The 16,916-nt window shown below is 38.7% G+C and overlaps 1 protein-coding gene across 1 annotated transcript in view; it reads left to right on the top strand.

The window, feature by feature from the left end:
• The first annotated feature begins 1,171 nt into the window (after positions 1-1,171).
• Positions 1,172-16,916, top strand: part of alg2 (ALG2 alpha-1,3/1,6-mannosyltransferase) — a 59,408-nt gene continuing 43,663 nt past the window's right edge. Inside the window, exons 1-3 of the mRNA XM_077598263.1 lie at positions 1,172-1,320; positions 5,997-6,035; positions 9,419-9,491. The gene's annotated coding sequence lies outside the window, so the exon portion shown is untranslated. The remainder of the gene's footprint in view (positions 1,321-5,996; positions 6,036-9,418; positions 9,492-16,916) is intronic.

Raw genomic sequence — 16,916 nt, 5'->3', positions numbered from 1 at the left:
GGGCTCAGCCTCCACTAGAGCGCTTGGTATGTGCTACGTCAATGTGACGCCATGGGATAGGTGACGTCACTCCACGGACCACTCTCTCCCCCCCTCTCTCACTCTCTCACTCACTCCCCCTCGCTCTCTCTCTCTCTACTCACACAAGCTAGGTTGGTTTGTTGGTTGCATACTAGGGACTCCCTTGTTAGTGGGCGGTAGGGCGAGCTTGGACAGACGTGCCCACTGTCCACCATTAGTCCTATATGGTACACTCATGTAAATTCGAGAAAATTAAATAATAATATTATTATTATTAATAATAATAATAATTATATTAATAATAATAATAATAATATTAAGCATCATCGTCGTCGTCATCATCATCATAATAACAAAAATAGTAATAGCAACAATAATGATAATAATAATAATGATAATAAAAAAATATAATAATAATAGTAATAATAATACTAATAATAATAATAATAATAATAATAATAATAATACTTTTTAGTTCCCCAGAAAACACAAAGGGAAGACACATAAAAGACACAGGAAAAATATGTTAATAGATAGTCAGCACTAAACTAGAATATTACAAAATAATATGAATGAATATACATAAGGGGCGGCCCGGCGATGTGTTTTTCTCATATCTATGAGTATGATCGTGATTGGTTGTCCGTCTCCCCGTGCCCTGCGATTGGCTGGCCACCAATTCAGGTTTTACCCTGCCTTGTGTCTGAGGTAGGTTCCAGCACCTCAACCGTTACCTTTGTGAGGATAAGCGGTACATAAAATGAATCAATGAAATGAGGCATTATGATCAAATTATTCATCTGACTCATGTTTCTTAAGAATCAAAAAACAAAAAACAAAACCTCAAACTTCCATTAAAATCAAAACTGTACGATTTGGGCTAACTTTTCATTATTATTATGATGATGATGATGATGATGATGATGATTATTATTATTATTATTTATTTTAACAAAATCAACGGGGCCAATACGGTACAGAAGGCATTGGAACATGATAAACAAAAAATTAAAAATGTTACTCCGAAGCCCACTGGGGAAGAAAAAAAATCTCTGCAGCCAATCACGGAGCACGTATTTTTCTGACAACATGCTAATTCTGGCCAATGACGAGCAGCAGTGGGCGGGGAAAGCCTTGACGCACTGAGGCTCGTGATTGACGCAAGCTTTGTTGCTAAATTTAGCACCTGGCAGACGGAGGCAGGAGGTTGAAAAGGACTCCATTCATTGTGCCGGGGCGGGTCCTACTATTTCAGCGGCTCAATTGTGATCCAGCCAAGCCAAATATAGTCGTAGACAGGTATTTTTAGTTTTACAGCCCTGTCCCCGTTTGCATTCGTCGAAGGCGATAGGGGATACCGGCGTGAAATGCCTCCAATGTGAACATGTGCTCGGTTTACGGTCAGCTGATGTGACGCCGCTGCCGCACTTACACAGAGGAAAAAAAGATGCCGAGAGTAGTACATCTCGCCACTTCCAAATATCTAACTGTCCGAGGACTAGTGTTGGGCACGCGGGGTTCGTTTTGTCAGGAAAGGCACACGTACGGGAGGTTTTGTGACAGCCGCTCCTGTAGGTTCACATTTCCCTTTTGCATGTAAACATTACCATTTGGGATCTTAAAACATCTATTGGTAATTCTGTAACATTGACTCAATCCAGGCTGTGGTGGTTAGCCTCACAGCTCTGGGGTCAAATCCAGGTCGGTCCCCTGTGTGGAGTTTGCATGTTCTCCATGGGCCTGCGTGGGTTTCCTCCGGGTACTCCGGTTTCCTCCCGTATTCCAAAAACATGCATGATAGGCTGATTGGACACTCTAAATTGCCCCTAGGTATGGGTGTGTGTGTGGGCATGGTTGTCTGTCTCCTTTTGTCCTGTGATTGGCTGGCCACCGATTCAGGGCGTCCTCTGCCTCTGGCCCGGAGTCAGCTGGAATAGGCTCCAGCACCCCCAGCGACCCTAATGAGGATAAAGTGGTTCAGAAAATGAGATGAGATGAGAGAGACTTAGTCCAGTGACTATGTTGTTCAATGAAAAATATATAAACTTTTTAGGGTCAAATGGAGCTTTCTCCAAGACACCCCTCGTTGATACTGACTTACAACAGAGATGCAGACGTTATGAGAGGCACAGAGAGGTGGATGTTCTTGGAAATGTGTTGCTCATTAAATGATTAAACACCTTGAAAGTTTGTTTTTATATTTTGGCTTGTTTTTACGAAAAGATTTATTGCATTTCAATTGGATAAGCGATTTTTCTAGACAGTATGAGTAAATTGTCTCACAACCTTGCTCATCTAATTATTTAACTTACATGTCAAGGCATCACACAGTGTTTCCAAATATTTCTCCAACCCAAATATTTTGTTACAAAATTCCACGGAACATTACGGAGCATAATTTCACTAGAAATATGTTTGTTTCTCACATAGTTGGACAGCTTTTGGGTAGAATTTTAGTTGTTACAGGTGTGTTCCAATTTTTCCAAAAAAATCATGCAGAAATCCATAAGCAAAACAATGCATTTCTGAGCATGTCCACCTTAATAGTTTCCTCCCATACTTCCAGTTTCTGTATCTCTGTAACATGCTGATGACGTTGCCACTTCCTTCTGTTAACATCCTTTTTGAAGCCTAACAGTAGTGATGCTCTGTTTATACATTTTTAGTAGTCATCTTGGTTTCATGATGTCAAAATATGAACAGCAGAGACTCTTTCTGCCAACTTCTAGCCTAGATGTCGTGTTTACGTATTGTCCCGATGCTGCGGCAGTATTTGTGGCTGGATGGTAATTTATACTGCGATGGACTGGCGACAAATTGAGGGTTTGTTGTTTGATTGGTATTTTCTCCAGTCTGCATGTTTCATCTCCTTCCAAAGATGTTAATAAGGATTTAAATCAGCGTTGATGAATTGCATCTCTAGAATATTATAATTAGAGTAATTATTTAATTCAATTCATCTAAAATATTGGATGTTTTTAGCGATGTCTTTTGGACCATTCTCTTGTCGGAACTACTGCTGCAAGTTGTCTAATAATGGGCAGGATCATATTGTTGAGATGTCAGTATTACTAAACATGGATTCAATACAACCTGTACTACAGGGGTGTCAGACTCGGGTTGGTTCGCGGGCCGCGTTAACGTCAACTCGATTTCATGTGGGCCGGACCATTTTAGATAAACTTAGATAGACTTTTTTTTAGAAATGGATTAAAAGAACTGGATTAAAAGCCTGAATATTCATTTTTTATAGATCTAAAACAATGTTTATTTTAGCTTTAAAAAATATATATTTTTAGATTTTACAAAATGATTTTTGAACTAAAAACAGAAAAAAAGATTAAAAAATTACAATTATTGATTTAAAAGGGGGAAAATCAGGAAATGTAATATACATCTATACTCGTCATTTTAATTTGATCCTAAAACAGAAAGTCGGCACTCATAATTTACTTTCCCGGGCCACACAAAATGATGCGGCGGGCCAGATTTGGCCCCCGGGCCGCCACTTTGACACATGTGCTGAACTAGAACAAGCAAAGCTTCCATGATCAGAACTGATAAGAGCCTTCCCCATGGTGCACAGCAGGGACAGTGTTTTCCCTCTGCTATAGTATACAGTGGTACCTCTACTTACAAATTCTTCCAAATACGAATTTTTCAGGTTACGAAATGCTTTCATATGTAAGTTATTGTTCCAAGGTACAATAATTTGTCTAAGTTACGAAACATTAAAAGAGGTATAGTCTATAAATATAACAAGGAAAAGCTGCAACACGTGCCCTAGACTTCACTTTCTGCAGCCAACATGCAAGGCATACTCACTAGTTATCTCCTTTCAGCAGCACCCACGCTCCATTGCCAAATGCATTACTCTTTACAGTCAGGTGCCACTGCAAACGCATCAGCCTTTTCGACCACAAATGCACCACGAGAAGCAGCACGTGCCCACATGGCAACCTGTGAGTGACGAGAGAGAGTGAGAGAAAGTAAGTAAGCGAGCAAGGGAGACAGAGAGAGAGATTTGAGCTAAAACAACCCCTTCATCGATTGTATGTTTGAACTGAGTTGCTTACATTTCTTTTTTTAGTACTGTGGCATCATTTTAGTTCATTGATCAATAGTTTTCTTATATTTTTGCTCTTTTTTTCCGTACATACATTTGCATCCATATTTCATACAGAATTGGCATACTTTTATAATTTTTAAAGGATTTATATTGGGTCGTATTAAAGACTGGAACAAACTATGCTCATGTAAAATATGCTTCTACTTACAAAAAATCCAAGTTACGAAAAAAACGTTTGGAACCAAGTCATTTCTAAGTAGAAGTACCACCGTATTTACATCAGGATTAAGCTGATTCGCTTTGCCCAAAAGTTCAAGTCTTGTCTTTCTGTTCAGAGAAGCTTTTCCTCACAATTTTTATGCCTTGGCAAATTATACTCTTATGTTTTTAAATTTTTTTAAATGATAAAATGAAACATGATTTTCTTTGGTTACGTGAAATTCAGTTTGCCTCACACAACAATGGGTTGTTCAATTTGTTTATACGTAAATGTGTACTTAACTCATGCTGTAGGTTTGTGCATAAGTTGATGGACTGGGAAAAAGGCTAATTTCCCCAAACTTAGTGAATTTATTCAGATATCTGTGTGCCATCACAACCAATTCAACTCTGATTCATCAGATCATGTGTACTTTTTTGATTTTTCCTGTTCTCTTCTGTTTGTTCCGCTTGCCTGAAGAGTTGTAAAGAATTTCCTCGGACAGTCAAGGCTTTATTTCATAGAAAGGCCTTTTCATATTTGTTGTCATTTGGGTGAGGACGTCTGCGCAAGCATGACCCTGCATTAGTTCATGTTCTTTCCCTGGAGCATATGTAGGGATTCAGAACTATTCAGAATGTGGGGCATTTTTTTTCCGTAAATTGTTTTTGTGTTTCACCTGAACTTTCTCTAGCTGCCTCATTGGTGATTTCAGCATGGTGACGTGTAAATCCAGATTAGCCCTCCTCATTATTCCGTCAGACTTGTAGTACAGTAATATGAGATTAGGACCATGTCCTTTAAATAGAATCAAACGTGCCAACCCGTGCCGGTAATGAGCAGTGTTCTCGTGCATTGAAGTCACTCAGGAGGTTTACACACACAATATCTGGTTTGTTAATTAATAAGCCGTTGAGCTGATTTGAAGAAGCTTGATAAAACTCCAGTTAGGATTTTACGTTAGTTTTTTGATCTGAACTGAAAAAAGAATTCAAATTCCTGGGTGGAAGAAATCCAATTTAATCCAAATCTATTTGTAGAGCAGTTTTAAAAACAACAGGATTTCCTTTTATCAATAACAACAATTGAATTTTCAGATTTTTTTGTTAAAGGCTAGCTTCTATTTAGATTTGCTATTTTTATATTACTTTTTATGTAAACAGTGCGTGTTAAATATGCTGTATGTTATTTTGAGAGGGAGGTTGTCAAAAAACACCCTAGAAATTGGTCATCCTAATGCCTTACGCAATCATATTTATCTGCTACTGTCAATAGGAAAATGTTATTGACCAACCCTTGAGAGAGTATTGGGTTTAGCTAACTTGCCAACCTAATAGTTATCATCATACTGGACAAATACCAGACAAATATATAAAATTTAATTAATCCGTCAGTTAGAGAGAATGGCTGTGCATGGACACATTTAAAATATATTGCTTTGGTATTGCTCCAAAACAAATCACTAGTATACTTCGCTATATGCTTCCTGCCATAGATTTTACCATTGAAGTCACAAAAATTGTGTAAAACAGTATCTAAGTGGGGCGGAGCTTTTGTTTCGGTAACCTCGCGACCTTTGTCACTTGTGAGGATAAGTACTGTGGAAAATGAATGTATTTTATGCAAGAAGTTAGCAAAAACAGCAAAGAAATCTCAGCCTTTCTGTTCTTTTTTCCTAATTGTAGTTTTTTTCCCTTTTTTCTACAGATCGCTCAGACTTTGTGTCATTCAAATTCATCGGATTGGGTAAGGACCGAACTTCACTACTTAAAATGATGAGTTGAGGGTGTCAAAGTCAAGGCCCTGTTGGCACATTCATTTGCCATAATTTTTTGGGTGGGCTGTGAAAGTCAATTTTGTGCATCAGTTTCATGTTTTTTTTGCTAAATTGAAATCAAATAAAATTTATTTTGTGTTAATTGACCACCCTTAAAAACATTTCTATTTTAATTGAAAAACGTTTGTTATTTACATTTTTTTCTTTTGTATTCTCATATAAAAGGGGTAAAATCAAAAGTAAATAAATGGAAAAATAAGAGAATATTTGATAAAAGAGTTTGTCAAGAGAATCTGCACAATCCCTAGTTCAACAATGTCTCAAAATGGTTAGTCGACTGTCAAAATAGCTATTCCTTTCATAATCAATTAGTTCTCAATTGATTGGATTGGATAACTTTATTCATCCCGTATTCGGGAAATTTCATTGTGACAGTAGCAAGAGGGTGAGAATGCAGATACAGGAAAGGCATAGTTATAAGTTAGACAGTACAGTCGCAAAGGCCGCAGAACAAGAAAGCAAAAGCACAAAGTAAATCAAAGTAAATGGGATCATTAAGAATCACCAAATCAAATCATTAAGACAGAAAAGTAGCAAAAACACAAAACGAGCAAGAGTGGACGGAGCTACCGCCACCGGCTGCCACTTGAACGGCGCCATCTTGGTTGCGGTAGCAAAAACGGATAAATTCATTAATTTAGGAAGGGCAAGTTGATGAATATTGACCCTTCAAAGGAAATCCTTTCTCCAATACGACCTGTGACTAGACATTGACACCCCTGGTCTAGGATACGATTTCCTTTTCAATAAATGATGAACTTAGATACATTGTAAAATAATGCCAACAAATACTATAACATTTTGTGGTAAGACTGAAATGCATTCATATAATTTGATGTGACAATCTGTGACACCATATGAAGGTGAATCCATAGAGTAAATATTCACGAGGTGTTCGATTCCTGGCTGGCTACGACTGTCGCAATGTCCCTCGGCAATACATTGAATCCCAATTTGCCTACACAGGGTTGGCTGCACCTTGCATGGCAGCAGCACCATTGGTGGGCGAATGAGTCAACATGAGCTAAAGCGATTGGTGTACGGTAAAATATAATAAGCTATAGAGAGTCATGTTGAACCTAATAGCAGTCTGCTGTGAGCAACCAGAAAAATTAGTAAACATTCATCTCTAAAGGTAGTTTCCCTTATATAATCTCCTCTGTCATTATGTGTTTATAAACAAGTTTAATACCATACCAATCAGTGGTTATTTCCCAACTGGGGGAGAAAAAAAATGCACAAAATCTTTACACGCTTTTTAAATGAATAAAAGTCCTTGTTGACTGTTTTTTCATGACGAGCATAGCATAGTTCAGAGTTCACCTCATGGCGTCGTGGCTCCTCACATCTCCACGCGTTCCACTTTTATACTATTATTATATCTTTACATACAAATATGGACAAACTAGCGGCCACATAGTCAGTATATTTTTATTGCTACATGTCAAGCAAGTTACCAGTATGTACAGTAGATTCGCAGAAAACCAACAAGACCCAGCATTCATAATATTCAGACTTTTAAGCCTGTGCAATTCATTGAAAGTGCTAGAGGACAAAAAATCACAGTGTGGCCTTCAATCAATGAGGTCATCAACCAGTTGAACATGCATTTCTCCTTGAAAGCCTAAGAAAAATGGGTCAGTTGACACATCGTTCAGAAGAACAACGAATTGAACAGCCTATTGATTGAAGAGGAGAGAAACATAAAGATGTGCCAAAAATGAAAGAAATTGAGGAACATTTTATGAACTGATGAGAGTAAAATGTTCCTTTTGGTTGGCCACAGATCATTTTTGAGATGACCAAATCACTCAATGTTCAAGCTACAGTTCACAGTGAAGAATGGTGATGCAATTATTAGGATATGGGCATGTTTCTCCTACTATTATGTTGGGCCTTTTTTATCACATAGGTAGGGTCAGTGCAGGTATTTTATTTTTGCCTCAAGTCTGAAAAATCAAGTGAAAATAGTTATATAGGTAGGTTTAATATATTTGAATATGTCTGTTTTCCAAAAAATCATTTATATTTGGTCTGTCTGGCCTTCGTCAGTACAAAGTAGCATTTTAGTGTGGCTGAACAGTTTATCGCCTACACGCTTTTCAGTGAGATTTATGACGGCTTGGACAGTTCCTTCAGATCAAGAGTCTATTTGGGAGTTGTTCCAGCATCTCTGCGGCTTGACGACGGCCACACAGCACCAAGATACAGTGAACTCTCTGGTTTATCGCAGAAGGCAAGTGAAAAGTGATTGTGTCACTTTGAATGAAGTCTCTATGTGGACCGGCTAAAGCGGCAGCACTCAAGGCTCCGCTGACACCGGAGAGCGAGGAGAACACAGACAGAGTCGGAGGGGGAAACAGAGGAAGGCTTTTATCTCACTGTCATCAAATCTGCTCCAACTGTACGTCAGAGCACAAGGGAGGGGAGGATGTGCGGGGGAGGGGGTTGCCGTTGCGGTGGCACACTGCTCAATGGTGGCATTCTTTCTTTTCCGTGGAAGAACACACCCCGGGGGGATTCCCCCACCCGGGAGTGCCCGGGTGGAGTAACGCAAGCCACCCTTGCCTTATCAGCCCAGTGCCCAAAGACAGGAGAAAGGAGTGAGAAGTGTTTCCATGAGCCATGACACAGGCGGACATACAGTATACTACTCTGGGCCATTAGCAGATACTATCACGTGTTTTGGTGTTTTCATCACTAGTGAGCTTTTCCACACAGAATAATGGGCATAATGTTCCGTCGTTTCCCCTCCACACACAGCAGATTTATCGCCCTTTTTCATGGTTAAGATGGTAAAACTCAACCGTTTAAGTCAGTTATTTGAAGGTTGTGTAACAGTGTGAGTACGACCCGCCCCTCTTTTTCTCAGTTTTATGAGTATTTTGAAGTTTAGTAGCCTCCACTGCTCATATTTTCCTCTATGCCATGGATTCATTTGCATTTTTTTTTTCAGTCTAGAGAACAAAATACATGTTTTCCTATGGAGTGGATAACACCTACTTGGACAAACAGGAAAATGATTTGGGGTGTAAAGCAAAATACATTGGACGCCATGTCATTCATGAGGTTTGATTAGTGGGTGAATGTCCCTTGATTATAACTATACATCGAAACCGAAAAAAAACCTGAAGAATGAAAATTATGATGAAACCCTAAAACACTTGCCATCAAAGAAATACTTTTTCATAAAAAAGCAGATTATTATATTCCACTGGTTTTGTCTTTTTATGAAGCATTCATATTCACTCTGCGTAATTTGTAATACTGTGCATGTTTATGTTCTATCAAGGTCTCACAGTTAATTGGGTCTCCAAAAAAAGGAAACATGAAGGAATCTCGCTCTTGAGCAACGGCATCACATGGTAAGATGACGAAGATGTTTTTTACATTTAAAAATCTTACCCAACTTGAATCTGATAGTATTTCGGCGAGAAGATCACTGAGTCACAGTTGTTTAAAGGGCATTTTCAAAGGGTTAGAATGAGGATCATACATGTGACATTGTTTTGTGACTGGTATTGAAACAACAACTAAACCACCCACTGATGATGACCTTGTCTGGCACTTGCTACTTTTAATGCAGCATTAAGTGATTATACAGTATATTATTAGTTGAATTGATAGAGATAGAAAGATACGGTGACTATAAACGTCTCCACAGGTTTGAGTGATATCGAAAAAGAAATGTTTCCGAAACACCCCAAATAAAGTTCCGATGATTTAGCAGGCTTTTGCTTATATATCGGAAGTCACATCGGACAGAATAAGAATTCCCAAGCTTTAAAAAAAAAAACACTTACTGGAGTTATCCCTAAATGAGGAAAATATTGTGTGGCTCACCATTCCTAAAACCTGATCAATGGAGAAAAGGTAAGGCGGTCCGGCGGTTGAGTGTTTAGCGCGTCGGCCTCACAGTGGGGGACCTGGGTTCAAATCCAGGTCGGTCCATCTGTGTGGAGTTTGTATGTTCTCTGCGGGCCCGTGTGGGTTTTCTCCGGGTACTCCCACATTCCAAAGACATGCATGGTAGGCTGATTGGGCTCTCTAGATTGTCCCCAGGTATGAGTGTGAGCGTGAATGGTTGTTTGTCTCTTTGTGGCCTCCGATTGGCTGGCCACCAATTCAGGGTGTCCTCCGCCTCTGCCCCAAAGTCAGCTGGGATAGGCTCCACCCCCCTGTGACCCTAGTGAGGATAAAGCGGTTCAGAAAATGAGATGAGATAGAGGAAAGGTTTTCAGGAAAGTTGCCAAGAAGTAGATAGGAATGCTGGAATTTCTGTCCTGTTTATTACATATGACAAAATCTTGTGTATTCTTCATGAATCTAGGTTGTGATCTAAAGTGGCATGACTGAAGCCTTATCTCATTGTGAAAAAAAGCAGCCGAAACCTCCCAAGTGCTTGCGGGAATGTCTTAAATGTGCCAATGTAACAAGATGAAAACTTTTGGCCAGGGGCATGTATTTGTTACAAACACAAAACTTCTAATCACCAAAAGAAGACCCACTCTACAGAAATGCACGGTAGATATTTGTCCTTTTTTTAGCAATCATCATACGTGTATACAGAAAACACGGATGTACAAAGTAAATAGTTTGTTTAGTAATGAACATTTCAACATACCAGTTAGTACTAAAATAGTCATCAAAAGAAATGGAAAGCAAATACTACATATTAACATTTTTTAAAAAGGGGGCGTGGCAGATATGTGTTTCACATGTTTCAAATGATTTCGAATTTAATTTCTGAACACTGCCACACTGTAAAACAAGAGATTGAGCCAACACGTGATCCAAGTTGTTTATTTTTACCACCTCTCTCAAAAATTGTTATTGTTTTCTCAGGGTAGTAGAGGTTACATAATCTAACACTGTTGGCCAAAGTTTTGAAGGATTTTTTTTCTCTCATTTTCAATAACACAAGAACCCAGGATGTGTAGACTTTCTTGCTCCACTGTATGATTTGCATTGTAGGAATATTTGCATACTCAGCTTGACCAATATTTGATTCATCAAGGAAGCTACAGGATGGCATTAGGGACATTAAACACACACCTTGCATACCTCAGATCAATTTAACCACAGCTTGTTCCACACCCTTAACTCTAATTTATTTTCATGGCTTGTAATTATAGAACTGGCTTATCTTCTTTCACTTGGCACACAGTATTGATGACAATTTCTTTTTGATCTTGGTTGCACATGATAAAGTCCATAAATAGAACATGAAACACAAGCCCGGCCAGGTGGAGCGAATGGTTAGCGCGTTGGGCTCATGGTCAGAGACCTGGGTTCAAATCCAGGTCATGTCCACCTGTGTGGAGTTTGCATGTTCTCCCTGGGCCTGTGTGGGTTTTCTCCGGATTCTCCGGTTTCATTCCAAAGACATGCATGGTGATTGGACACTCTAAATTGCCCCTAGGTATGAGTGTAAGCGTGAATAGTTGTTTGTCTCCTTGTGCCCTGCGATTGGCTGGCCACCAATTCAGGGTGTCCCCCGCCTCTTGCTCATAGTCAGCTGGGATAGGCTCCAGCACCCCCCTCGACCCTAGTGAGGATAAAGCGGTTCAGAAAATGACATGAGAACACACAAGGCGCTTCATAACAAAAAATGAAAGTGCTGAAGCGAAATTGTTTATTTTGGCCCATCCCACAAATCTCTTATTACAGTTCAACAAATCAACATTTACAGTCTAGTTACATTTTGTGTTAACCTAACATTAAATGAAAAACAAAAAATAAACTCATTTGTATCAATACTTTTCTCCCCCACCCCCACATTTTCATTCATTGTTTTGCAACGGTTTCCTGTTATAAAATATTTTGGAACATTACCAAAGATCATCAATTTAAGGCAGTCATCAAGATGATTGCAAGCGTTAGTTCCAGAAAGAGAAACACATTTCCTCATAACATGTTTTCTTTAGGTAGAACTACATTACAAATAGAATGTTTGTTTTCAAAAACTTTGACTAATACTTTGAAGTTAAATATGTTGAATTTGATGCCGTTATTCTAAGTAATGTGGTTAGCACGTTTTTCCTCACAGTTCTGAGATTGAGGGTTCAATCCCAGGTGGGTTCTGACCTTACTGTGTAGAGTTTGCAAATTCTTCTTCTTGGTACTCCGATTCCTCCCACATCCCAAAAAACATGCATATTAGATTGACTTAACCTGCGATTGGCTGACAAACCATTCGTAGCGAAGGTAAACTATAAGCATTACAACAAAAGTAGTTAAGCACGATGCTCCAAGGCTAATATGCTATGCATGGTGACAGAATCTAGTGTAAACCTAATGTGTTTTGTAAAGATGCAATAGAACAAAAACTGATTAAATATTCACTTTTTCACATGTTATACCCCTCCTATCTGGTGTTAATGACACATTTAGTAGATACTGATTTACCAACAGTCCAACACACATTCAGTGACACGATCATGTTGAACTGAGGTTTTGACAAGTACAGGGATTTTTAAATTTGTAAATTAAAGGGTGGTTCAACTATCATTTCTGGACTACTACGGGCTACATTTAAAAACTTAAATCTGTGTTAAAGAAATGTCATTTGCGGCCGGTAATCTCGATGGGTTTCATCATGCAACTCCTTGGAACCATTAGGGTTAATCTTTTTTTTTTAAATTCCATAACAATGATAGTCCAGAATGGAGGCGCGCCAAGCAATTCTACTGATGCTCAGCCAGCTGCATACCTGCAGATCAAGTACTTAGCTTGCCACTCCCCACGACTGCAACCATCACTTATTTAGTCGGAACTGAGTGGCCATAAAAAGCAGTCCTAAATCGTTGCCAACGCACAATGTTTTCAAGGCATACCTACCAAAACTATAATTTTCATCAGTGTACAAAATCAAAATAGACAAACAATAAAATCTTATAGTTTTTGTCAACATTGTGGCACCAACCTGGGGGAAGAATTAGTTTCCCTCAACCTTTCACACAACTAGATGTTGGTAAATTAGGCTACAACCAGACATGTAGCATTTTTTTTATATGGTGCAATTTGTGGGCCAGAAGAAATGCTGATTAGTATTTGTTGCTACAGTTGGAAATACTTTTGTGAAGTTTAATTTAGGGCTGTACAGAAAATACGAAATGCACACTAATATGACTCGGCTGCTCACGTTATGCTGACTCACTATTCTGGTATTACGAGACATGACCAGTGCTAGCAGGTTGAAAATCCTGCAACCTATCATTGAATCTTTGAAGCTACTCTGAAATATATTATAATTTATACAATATATTTTTACCGTATTATTAAATATATATTTTTGTCACATCACAGAAAGCAGAAATTGCAGTCATTTTATGTAAGGCTGAGTTGAGGTGTTGTTTCTTTGCATACCTAATTTGTCTGAAGGTGTTGTCAAAAATCAAGATGAAACCAAAGACATGGGCTAGTTTTATTTTAAGAAGAATTAGTAAATTACTCAGACCAAGTGTAAAAATGCATTGGAATTCAATATATTGCCTTTGAAACTGCCAAGACCTCATTAGTATACTAATGAGTGGTCGCGAGCTGTTGCCGATTGTAGCCACTTTCAGATAAAATATACCGCAACATTAACAGGCGATGTACCTAGCCTGTATTACAGCTTTATGACAAAGGTACAGGTACATACTTGGCTCCCCCACTATCACATGCAGTTTGCAACTTGAGTACGATGTCATATCTGTTTACTTTTCTTCACTTTCCACTAATCAAACAAACTTAATTTACTTTACCGATCTTAATAATTCATTTATAAGAGACTTGACTGAACAACAAAACATCCACAATCACATTTATAGAAAAACTATAATAATAACACAAAGCAAATATACTATGAACACTCGTATTGCCTTTGCTCAGCCAACAAGTCCTGTGCCGTCCCATTCCAAAGTCAAATGTTCTTTTGTCTTACAGTAAATAAATGCCGTGTAATTACGTGATAAGTAAATCATCAACTTCTGCATTTCTGAAATGGAAAATTACTTTCTGCATTCAGAAATACGTAGTGCAAATGCACCGGAGTTGGTAACGAGGTGGCTAATGCCCGAGAGAACTGAGGCACATTGCATTTACAATTCATGAGTTCATGCCATGTATAAATACTGGAACAATTTCGGACTCTAAATGAGACTTTTGGCGAGCCAATTACACTGCACATAGTGTAGACTAGTGACGTCCCGATCCAATACTAAGTATCGGTATCGGCGCCCGTTCCGAGTATTGGATTTCGTCACAAGATCAGCTCCGATCCAGTAGTAGCGTGGGTTTTCAGTTCTTTCAAGCTTTCCGACTGCAATAAATCAAAATACGAGGAAATCATGTCTGCCTAGAGGGATAATTACTCTTTAGTAACTAATGATGATAACAGAGCAAACAAAGCATTTTACGAGGAAGTACCGCCAGAGTTTTACCTAGGTTAACAATTTTTAGATTTTTGTAACATTTTCCAAACATTTGCATAAAATGGGAAAAGTCCTTTAAATAAAGTACTAAGAACAGATTTATAGGCTGTCCTCAAATAAGGGCAGTGGGATCAAATCAGTTATTACTAAAATTAGTATTAATCATTTCATCATTTATCATATCATTTGATGGTTGCATTTTTGCATTACTATTACTGGTTATAAAGTTCTGGCATCGGCTCGATATCGGGTCATTATCCGCAGTATATACCTTGGAAAAATTAGATCCGAAGTCAAACAATCAGCATCGGGACATCCTTAAAATAGGTAATTCCTATTCATGGACAATTTAAATTGGCCAATGATTTTACCGTACTTGATTTTTGGATATGGCGATGGAGTCAGAAAACCCTGAGAAAATCTCGGAGATATTTATGCACTGATAAAATGGAGCCTCCCCCAGCTGACGTTTGGTCGACCCCAATAATTTTGTATAATTCCTATCTAATAATGTCAAATGTCACAGAACAGTTTTACTAAACCCAGGTTAGTATAGGAGGCCCTAACCAAAACACCGCTCCACCTGTCACTGCGCCACTTGTCTGACCCGTTACACCTGTCTAGTTATCTCAAGGAACGCTCTGTTGACCTCTCTTTAAACTGTCCACTCACTCCTTCCCCTGTGCTCTCTTTCCTTTTTCCCTGTCTTTTGTTTTCCTGCTCCTTCCCTCCATGAATGGGGAACTTCCATTGCAGTCTCGTATCCAGGAACAGGCTTCCACTGTGGAAAAAGCCACATAATACTACTCAAGTGTACTTTCCAAAAGAGGATGAGGGAGAGTGAATGAACGCACGCACACACACACACACACACACACACACACACACACACACACACACAACACACACACAACACACACACAACACACACACATGCATGCATTTATAGTGTCATTTTGCCGCAATTTTTCACATATATGATATTTGAACATTGTCCAACAATATTATGGGACGCAAAAAAGTATTGGTTGTTTTTTTACATTTCTCTTGTCCATCACTGACTGAATTCAGAACAAGATTGTTTTTAGTGTCTCTGCAATCTTGTGTCCATTAGCAAAAGAAGCCTTTAAAGTTTAAAGTTTAAACACTGACATTGATATAGAAAATGGCCTTCTCCAAAGTAAAACTGCTGTAGAGTTTTGTAGTGCATGTCAATACATTTAATGTAATTTAAAGTTTAATTCAATGTGGTGCACGTGATATTTTATGCTTGTGATCAACTTTCTGGGCATTTCATTGTCATCTCTTGCCTTTCTTCTGTCCTCTATGTTGGTCTGAAATTGCTCCCATCAAGGCTGTGGAATAGTGGAAACTCATTGGATGTGGGTTCCATGGAATGTCTGGGCAGGATTCCTTCCGTTTTTTTCCTCAGTGGAATTGACTCCTCATAAATGATAAACACTGTATTATGAAACTAGAGCATTGAACAGTCAGCTTTACACAATTGTAAAATAGTAAGTACTAGTAATTATTTGAACTGATCCAGCTAGTTATTGAGAAGCTAAACCATGGACTTACGTCACAATTACTTAAAAGAAATGCAATGTTGCCAATGTAGACAAAAAGCTTTACGACACTTATACTAAGCGGCATTATTTTCACCACTTTCATATTCAGTCCCGATTAAAATCTTAGACCCATTTGAAAAATAGCTTATAATCTACCTTAGTCATATTTTGATCTTTTTTTTCATAAACTTAATCATTTTATGAGCTTCCCTTGACATACATCCCCAAATGATCTTGGGATTTAAATCAGGGGAATATATATGATGCTCCAACAGAGTAAGGTTTTTGTCCCCCAAAAAAGTCCTTGCCCAAGCGCGCATTGTTAACTGCAGTGTTGTTCTGTTGAAAAACCAACCTGTTACCACATAGACATGCAACATCTACACATAAACAGCTGCTGTTTGAAGACCCTTTATCACCTGAAAAGTAAGGGTTGCCCAAATGAAAAAGCACCTCGTATCATAATGGACATCCTCCTCTGTGCTATGTGTAAAACATCCCAGGTAGGATCTCCTACTAGTAGTGTTGCAAGCCATCTGGACCATCAAGTTTATTGTTCTTTCTCATCAGAGAATAAACTTCCACCTTTTAAGGTCCCGTTTTTGAACCTCCTGGCAAAGTCGAAAGGAGATTTGTGGTGTTGAAAGAGACGAGGCCTTTGAATTCATTTTTCTTGCCGGAGATTCCGTCTGCTGTTATTGCGCCACAGTTCCCACCAGTAATTGCCTTAATTTGAGTGGAGGCCCGCCCTGTGTCTTGACGAACAACCGATCGGATCCTTGACTCAGCGCAGGTGTAATTTATT

Source organism: Stigmatopora argus, chromosome 4 (assembly GCF_051989625.1).
Source record: "Stigmatopora argus isolate UIUO_Sarg chromosome 4, RoL_Sarg_1.0, whole genome shotgun sequence".
NCBI lineage: Eukaryota > Metazoa > Chordata > Actinopteri > Syngnathiformes > Syngnathidae > Stigmatopora > Stigmatopora argus.
Note: the sequence above shows the minus strand (reverse complement) of the source record. Positions and strands in the feature narration are given on the sequence as shown.